Below are 9,351 nucleotides of genomic sequence, written 5' to 3'. Positions count from 1 at the left end.
GTGAGGCAGTGAGAGAGTGAGGCAGTGAGAGAGTGAGGCAGTGAGAGAGTGAGGCAGTGAGAGAGTGAGGCAGTGAGAGAGTGAGGCAGTGAGTGCATGTGAGTGAGCCAGTGAGAGTGAGTGAGAGTGAATCACTGATGAGGCACTGAGAGTGTGAGGCAGTGACTGAGTGAGAGAGTGAGGCAGGGCGTGAGTGAGACACTGAGAGTCAGTGAATGAGACAGTGAGGGCACACACTCTCAACCAGAGCATTGCAGACTGACACTCAGCCACGGAGTATGGTATCAAACATTAGCAAACTGAATCCAGCAATACACAAACCTGGTAAGTCCTTAGCAAGTGAGTCCTAAGAAATGTACGCCCGCCCCCCCCAATAAAGTGATTAGAATAAGTGAATCAGAAGGTGCTAGGTCAATGTGAAAGGGGAATTAAAGGGGGTGTGTGTGTGAAATAATGTAACTGGCAATAGTTAAACATATCACTTAGAGATAAATTAATCAAATATATGTAATACCTGTCACTGGTTACATAGGAAAGGGTAACTTGGCAGCCTGGCTTATGTCCTGCTCCTTCCCCTGAAAGGCCTGTTTGGGGCTGGTGCTTTGCTGCCTCCTAAGAAATGAGTTGCTGAAATGTTCTCCGAGAAGAGTGCTTTCAAACGCCCGAGGCCTAGCATATGTCCAGACAGGTTTTGCTAATAATGTGGTTTACAGTGAACATCGAACTTTCTTTCTAGGGGCCCGGAGCTTGAACAATCGTGGTTACTCAACACCAGTGACGTATGCCTATGCAACTGGCCCCAATATATACTGTGGATGTCCAAACCCAGGTGAGCATCCTTGGTTGGCAACACTTTCCATGTTGCTAGGGGCTGCTTTGGGGGACATGAAACCCGTGCTGCTGTCTCATGGACCGCTAAAACATGTTACTGCTTATGTACCATCACCTTATATACTTGTACTGAAAAATGTTATATCGTAAGTCATAATGGCTTTAAGTTTAATATGTCTTGTAAAAATTGTAATTTAATTGTGTTACTTGGACCCCTCAGGGCACTGCTATTGCCATTCTGCATCAACTTCATTTGTTGTGTTGCCAGTGAATACCACTGGGTCTTGGTATTCAGAAAAAGGGTTACAGGTATTAAAGGAAATTGAAAATGCTTTAATTAAACAAAAGCGTTTTATAGGTGTGCTTATAGCAGGTATCTTAGCTGTGTTAAGCTTGGTTGCTACTGCTACTACTGCAGCCATTGCACTCTCACAAAGCACACAAACTGCCAGTCATGTTAATAAATTATCTAAAAATGTGACCACTGTGCTGGGAACTCAAGAGGATATAGACAAGAAACTAGACCAAAAGGTAAGCGCCATCTATAACATAGTAATGTACTTGGGAGACAAGGTACAGGGGCTTAAGGTTAGATCGTGTCTAAAATGTCATGCTGAATATTCATGGGTCTGTGTCACACAAAAACAGTACAATAGCAGCCAACATAGTTGGAAAAAAGGTAAAAAAATCATCTCCTAGGTATTTGGCACAATGCTAATGAATTTTTAGACTTATTGCAACTCCATCAGGAAACACAGGCCATGAAGAATGCTAAGCCCCTTAATTTTGATGCTGCTAAAGCCGCAGCAAATTGGCTCCAGCATTTTCGAGATGCTCTCCCTTCGTTTGGGGCGTTTCGGCGGTCGGCCTCACATGCTATGTCCGTGGCCACAGCAGGAGTGTGTGTGTTATTGATCCTATGCTTACTCCCTATGATATTGCACAAAGTTATGTTTAAATTTATGACCTTAAGAACTAAGTTACATGAAGTGCACCTGCGCACTTCACCCCCTGCCTGTACAGGGGTGTAAGACAGAGGCTAGATGGCCAGGGATGGGTAAAATCGAGTCCAAGTCTCCCAACCTAAGACAGGTCATGGTCACCTGGAAGACTAAGGCTGATGACAGGTAAGGGTGATTTTGAGACCCGACAACCTAAGACAGGCACAGTCATCTGCCGGCGTTTGAAGGACGCCTTTTGTAAATAAAAAAAAAAAAAAGGGGGGGGGGATGTTGGAGGCCATTTGCGCCCTAGCCTTAAAATGGTTAAAATTTCTCATAATCTATGTGCTGTTCTCCTCTGGTTTGGCATTTGGACAGGCCATTGAAAACAAATACAAAGAAGTATGCAAGTCCAGGAGCAAAATGTAAATTGTTTTTTAAAATGCTTGGCTTAGCAAAATATGAAGTTTTCCCATCTGCAAACCAGAGTAGCAAAATAAAATGGATAGTTTCGGCACTCAATGGGTGGTGGGTGTGCTCTAAAACCAGATTAACTCCATGTCTTAGTCTGTCTTTAATGAATCAGTAAAGTTTTGCATCATGGTGTTAGCATTCCCAAAGGTTATTTACCACCAAGAAAAAGTAATGTATAATGCATGGACACAAGGCGCAGCAGGTACCGGGGCTAGCCAGGAAAAAAACGAGAGCCTTTTACAGCAATTACTTTAGCAAACTTTTTTTTTAAGTCTAGGTGCAATAGGAGCCAGCAGGGGCATCTCATCCTTAGCAGTACAGCACAGAAGAGTCAACTCCCTAAAAGCAGCTACAAATAAAAATATAGCCAAAATTAAAAAACCCATCTCCCATCTAAAAAAAAAAAAAAAAAAAGGCCCTAACCTCTTTGTCTGAAGTGGTGCTACAGAACAGAAGAGGGTTAAACCTAGTGTTCCTCCAACAGGGGGCGCTATGTGCAGCCCTAGGAAAGGAGTGCTGCTTCTACGCTGACCACACTAAAGTAGTTAAAAAATCCATGGCTAACGTCAGAGAGACTGGCAAAGCGAAAACAAGAACGCAAGCAGAAAGAAGGGTGGTTTAAGTCTTGGTTTAACAACTCCCCTTGGTTAACTACTTTGCTCTCCACATTATTGGGGCCCTAAAAGTGCTCCTGCTCGTTCTTATTTCAGACCATGCATTTTAAATAAGCTAATTGCCTTTGTAAACGAGCAAGCCGATACTGCACAACTAACGGTGCTGCGACAGCAGTGTCAGGGGCTCGGCCATGAATGCAGTCTGAAAACAAACAAAATGCACAACCCTATTCACGAGCAAGAATGCGCGTAGGTGCAAGAAAAAAGGGGGGGATGTAAGGCAGCGGTGACTCCATGACAGGCCGAGCCTCTTAAGGCAGGCCCAAGTTTCGTTTCTGTAACAGCCTTGAGTTTCATTCCCCTAACAAAGCCACCCTCTCCCCCGAAATGACGCTGACCACACCTGGAAAGGCCCGAGTGATCACAATGACACTGACCGCACCTGGAAAGTTCTGAGTGACCACAATTGGAACGTCCTGAGAGCGGAACCAGTCAACCAACAAGACCTGCACAACCAATTGTCCCCAGATGAAATCACTGAACTATGGGAGGGGGAGGGGGAGTAGTTCACCCAGCTTATGTAACCTGTAAAGAGTATAAAAACTTGGCTTGTGCCCCAGGCCGGGGTCCTCGTCTCGGAGAAGTCCACTGCGTTGGTGCTCTGGGACTTGGGCCCTAGCTCGAGCTAGTCAATAAACTCCTTTGTTGTTTGCAGCCTCGGTGACTCTGCCTCTCTGTACCTGGGGCCAAGGAAAAGCTGGCAGTTACACTCTCAAGCTGTGTCCCCCAAATATATACCAGGCTTAGCTGCTTGAGAATGACTGTACACTTGGAGATTGGGGGTCAATCTCCCTGAGAGTTATCAGCTCTAGACCAAGCAGACACCACTGTTTATCCCACAACAAGTAGGGCCCGCTCCCTTCTGATAAGGATAAGAGTTGTCTGTTTCCTTGTAGGAAACACCAGAGAGGTCAAACCCGTCCAAGGATGACCAAGGTTAGGCTGCAATCATGAATCTAGGGTCCACCCATCTTGTCACATGTATACCCCTAGACCTTCCCATTCCTATGGGCACACCCCTAGTTCATCCCTTCCTGTTACGCTTATGCCTATCATAGATCCCCTTCCTACAACGTGTATGCCTATTGTACTGCCCCTTCCTGTGACGTGTGATTCTGTAATCATGTCCCCCTAAAGTGACATAATGCGTGGTTAGCAAAAATGAAAGGAGCTCGCTCCGGAGCCCGAGAGGCTCTCTCCAGCTCTCGGGCCAGGGGAAGCTCCCCGGTTCTTGGTCGCCGAGGCTGCTCCTGCTCTCGTGGCCGGGTTCCCCCAACGGGGACCATCAAGCAGGGCTGAGGTGAGCAATACCATGTAACGTGTCTGACACCATTTATTCCAATCTCTCCTTTAACTCTCACGCTCTCAATGACTTTAATCTATGTATATCTCAACCGTACAATTGTGCTTACTGAACCTGTAGGTAGTACTAGCAGTGGGTGGGGTTGGCCCCCACCCACATTTAATTTAATACTACACCACCCCCTTGCACCTGGGGACTACCTCGACTGTTAGAGAATGATGCAAGTAGCATTCTGACTTTCAAGGACAGACAAAAAACAACAACAACAACAAAACGACCCTTGAACTTCCAATTTGTTTCTTTGGGAAGTTTGCTGTTGGGATCCTGCAGCCCATGCAGCTACACAGAGAGGCCAGCAGTCCTTCCTGAGTCCCGCTGAGTGTGAGCATCCACATCAGATATGTGAATAAGTGAGTCACCTGCTGATATCAGCCTCCAGTTGTTGAATTACCTCCAGCCTTCAACGCCCCAACTAGGCCTCAGAGAACATACATGAGCTTTGAATTCATGCAATTTCTGTCCAAATTGACAATTCCTGAGTAAGATAAATGACCTGTCTGAAGACAATTTGTGACATTTCTAATGTTGCTATAAATGATTGATTCAAGACACTTCATAAAAGACTAAAACTCATACAAAAAGGTGCTTGATATTAATCATCATAATGCAAATTATCTATCTAATGAAGTGGGTAAGATTGAAAGAAAAGAATGGACAATATTGCATGTTGCTGAAGGCGTGGAGTAATGGGAATTCTCATCTGAGTACATTGTTAATGGGATGATAAATTTGTACAACCACTTGGGAAAACTGGCAGTTCTTGAAAAAATTAAACATATTACTCATATAACCCAACAATCCCATTTCTAGGTATTCCTCCAAGAGACTTGGGAGCATTATCTGCATGGAAAACCAGAAATAAGCAAATAAACAAAACAAACCGACTTCTGACAGGCAGACAGGCTACACAGACCCTCTCTATCAAAAACATCAGAGACTAATTAAAACAGATGTGAATGATGGTCCTGGAATCCTGAGCTTCAGAAAACAGGGTTAAAAAAAACAAAAAACCTGAATACGGAGTTGGAGAAGAAGCTGAACAAAAGTGGTGAGAGAGGAAAGAGACGGGTAAATTGTTCACTGGCCTGATAGGGCACTGCCATCTTGGACTTTTGCAAGCAGCACTCAACTGGGGCAGCAACCTCATAGCACAAACACACTCTGGTGGCTGGCAATATGAGAAAGGTGGGATCCTCCTTTGCTCCTTGCACCCTCCTGGTGATGAGCAGCATGACCAGCCTCTCCCCTCATCCACCCAGTGGCCAGTAACACGTGTCCTGCACAGTCCCTACCCTCTGGGCCTGAAAAACATCCCTTCCAGGAACAAGCACCCTGATCTTAGGCACCCTTTGCGCCTGCACAAATTACTTACTGATCAGGGGTCCTGACCCCAGACAACATCTAGGTTGGCAGGAATTCCATCTAGAAGTGGGTATCCCATCCTCTTACTCACGAATTCCTTGGCTTGCAGAGAGTGCAAACCCATTCAGGGTGTCCTGCCTCACCCAGTTTTCTTCTTCTAGGCCCTGCCCGAGTGTTCTCTTTTATTTGTCTGGTCTTTTCTTTTCATCTTCCCTTGGTTTTTAGCCTTTCTTCTTTTTCCTCAATTTTCTCTTCACTATTTGCATTCCTTTTCCTCTTTTCTTTTTCACCAAGAAAAAGAGCAAGAGTAGCAATATTAATTTCTAATAAAATAGACTTTAAGGCAAACACCAGCAAAAATGGCAAGGAAGACATTATATAATGATCACAGGGTCAACTGAATAAGATGACATAGTCATAGTAAATATTTATTCACAACCCAATGCAATTACATAAACTGTAAGAATTACATAAACAGAATAGAAGAAACAGATGACTCTATAATAGTAGGAGGCTTTAATAAACTACTTCTGATAAAGAATAGAACTAGAAAGAAACTAAATTCAACAGACAGAAAAACGAAACAGCACAATTAACCAACTTGACCTCAGACATACAAAGAACACCCAACAACAATGCAGTACATATTCTATTGTAGTTCACATGGAATTTTCTTCAGAATAGACTAGAAGTTAGGCCACAGAGTAAACCTCAATACAATTTAAAACATTGAAACACTATTAAGTATTTCCTAAGACCACAGCAATATAGAAGTAGAAATTAATAGGAAGATCAAAGTAAGAAATAAAACACATAGCAATGTACTAAGACCTGCTTAAAAAGTTCTGGGTCATAGGAGAAATTAAAATATGAAGTAAAAATTCCTTGAGTGAAATGAAAATGAAAACAAAAACACAACATACCTGAACCATTGGTAAAAAGCAAACACGGTGCTCAGAAGGCAATTTATAGCAATAAACGTCCCCCCAAATAACCATTGCCAACCACTTAACCCAATATCTCTAAAAAGACAAGACAGCAAAATAAGTCTACAATCACCAAAAGAAAGGAAAAAATAAAAAGCAGAGCAGAAATAAATGAAACAGAAAAACAATAGAAAGAATCAAAACAAAAATGGTTATTTGAAAGGATTTACAAAATAGACAAACCACCGGCAAATCTAACAGGAAAATAAGGAGATGATGCAACTAACACAGATAAGAATTTCAGTGAGACACGTTACAACAGAAACAACAGAAATAAAAAAGATAATAATGGACTACTTCAACAAATAAGAAATGGAGAAATTTCTGGAAATGTACTGGCACTGCCAGCCTAAACTAACAGAATGAAGTAGAAAATCTGAACAGAACCATCATAAAAGATGAAATTAATCAGGTCATTAACTACGCCCCCTTCCCCCACCCCAAAATAAAACAATTTGGAAATGAAAAATACGTGCAAACAAAAGTTGATAGCATTTTCATTCATACTAATTACAAACTGCAAACAATCCAAAAGTCCTTCAGTAGTGAATGTGTGGAACACAGCTACTAGAAGGAACAAACTAATAACCTATGTGTTAGTCTGGGTACTTAAGAGAAACAAGTCCACAGAAACTCATGTACAAGACAGAGTTTTATATAAAGGTTAAGTGCGCATCAAGAAAACATCCCGACTCAGTGCTGCCCAAGCCCACAAATCCAACATTAACCCATTAATCCATACGTCCAACACCAATCCACAAAGCCTTCCTCCATCTCACAAAACACACGCAATGATGGACTGCAGGAGGAAAGCTGAGTCAGTGAGCGTGTAAGCATCTCAGCGCTGGCAGGGGTCTCTACACAGCTGCTCCAGCACCCAGGGCTGCATCGGGGTAGGTCCATGTGGCTTCTCCTTAGAGATGCCTTGCCAGCTAAAGCAGGAATCTGGCTAAGGGAGCTGCACCCTGGTCCGACCATCAGAAAACAAGAGAACCGAGAACTAGCCATTTATCCCTCCGCCCTTCAATTAACTCCACATGTGTTTATCGGCCTCAATCCGCCCCTTGCCAACCTGGCACCTGTACATAATTCTTTAGCTTCACAAATGCAATTAAGTAACACCTACACCTTTATCCCCCCAATTTTGAATATCCAACTTATATACTGCCCACTTACATCAACCCAGTTCTCTGAGAAGACAATCATATTTTTGGACATGAAGAGTCTTCATTCCAGTTGGAACCTTGTGAAGTCTGCATCCGTAAGCAAGTCAAATCCGGACAGGCCATCCATAAAGTCGGCAACAATATGCACCAGTTCACAGGCTCAAAAATCTTCATCTGGTCGGGTTCTGGTCAACTCAATGTGGGCTGCCTCACTCAGCCTCCACAGGGTGCCCATTGGTCGCCTTGTCTTTAGACCATGGGCTCTCCACAATACTCAACAAGCCTAGCTCCCTCGCGCTAGGTCAGGAACTTTAAACCAGTCAACCCGCTCGCATCTTCTCCTTTTTTCCCCCCTGTAAACCAAGTCCACAGGTGTCAGTGGCCAAACTCAACCCGTCTCTTTATTGCTGCATTCCTCCCACTTCCACTCAACAAGTAGATCCAGGTGGTCACCTAGCATGCATTTAAGCCAGCTCTCAGGCTCCCTTTAACATTCAATCCTAGAGGGGAGTTTTCTTCATAGTTCCAGATTTTTTCTAGCTTCTGACAAAGACTACTGGTTTCTTGGTACTCCAAAGCACTGGGTGGGGCATATCTTTTCAAAGCTTTGTTTGCAGGCATGGCCTAAACCCATCTAAATTTTAATGGCTCAAAGCATGTGGGATTACAAACTTTCTATTTTCCTACCTCCCATGTTTTTCCCAGAAAACAACCGAGTAAAGTGTGACTTTGACCTCTTGCGAAACAAAGAAAAACTGCCATGAGGGTGAGGTCAAACAAAAATCTAACCTCCATCTTACGATTTGTTTCTCCAGTACCCCACTCCCAAGGTACCATAATATGTTAGTCCGGGTATTTTAGAGAAACAAATCCACAGAAATTCATGTATAAAACAGTTTTATATAAAGGTTAAGTGCGCATCAAGAAAACATCCCAACCCAGTGGTGCTCAAGCCCACAAATCCATTAACCAATTAACCCATATGTCCAACACCAATCCACAAAGTCCTCCTCCATCTCACAAAACATACTATGACGCCGACTGCAGGAGGAAAGCCGAATCAGTGAATGTGTAAGCATCTCAGCACTGGCAGGGGGCTGTCTCCACATAGGTGCTCCAGCACCCAGGGCTGCATCGGGGTAGGTCCATGTGGCTTCTCTTCAGAGATGCCTTGCAGGAAGTCAGCCTTGCCAGCTAACTGGCTAAAGCAGCTGCACCCTGGTCCGATCATGAGAAAGCAAGAGAACCGAGAACTAGGAAGGCGAGGCTCACTGAGCCATTTATCCCTCCGCCCTTCAATTAACCCCACATGTGTTTATCGGCCAGGTTGGCACAATAAACTAACTCAACTGTAATTTTGCAACTGTTATGAATCGTAATGTTTTCTGATGGATATATCTGTAAAAGAGAACTTGATATCAAGAACTGTGTGAGTCTGTATAAGAGAGAGTTTATATAAAGATTAAGTGTGCATCAAAAAAACATCCCAACCCAGTGCTGCCCAAATCCACAAGTCTAACATTAACCCATTAATCCATACGTCCAACACCAATC

The 9,351-nt window shown here is 43.5% G+C and overlaps 1 protein-coding gene across 1 annotated transcript in view; it reads right to left on the bottom strand.

The window, feature by feature from the left end:
• CCDC175 (coiled-coil domain containing 175) overlaps positions 1 to 9,351 on the bottom strand; it is a 97,670-nt gene that overhangs the window by 22,038 nt on the left and 66,281 nt on the right. The window lies entirely within an intron of this gene.

Source organism: Echinops telfairi, unplaced genomic scaffold, assembly GCF_000313985.2.
Source record: "Echinops telfairi isolate 266 unplaced genomic scaffold, ASM31398v2 ScPeMD7_18;HRSCAF=68, whole genome shotgun sequence".
Lineage (NCBI taxonomy): Eukaryota > Metazoa > Chordata > Mammalia > Afrosoricida > Tenrecidae > Echinops > Echinops telfairi.
The sequence above is the reverse complement of the archived record's forward strand: the minus strand, read 5'-3'. Positions and strand labels throughout refer to the sequence as shown.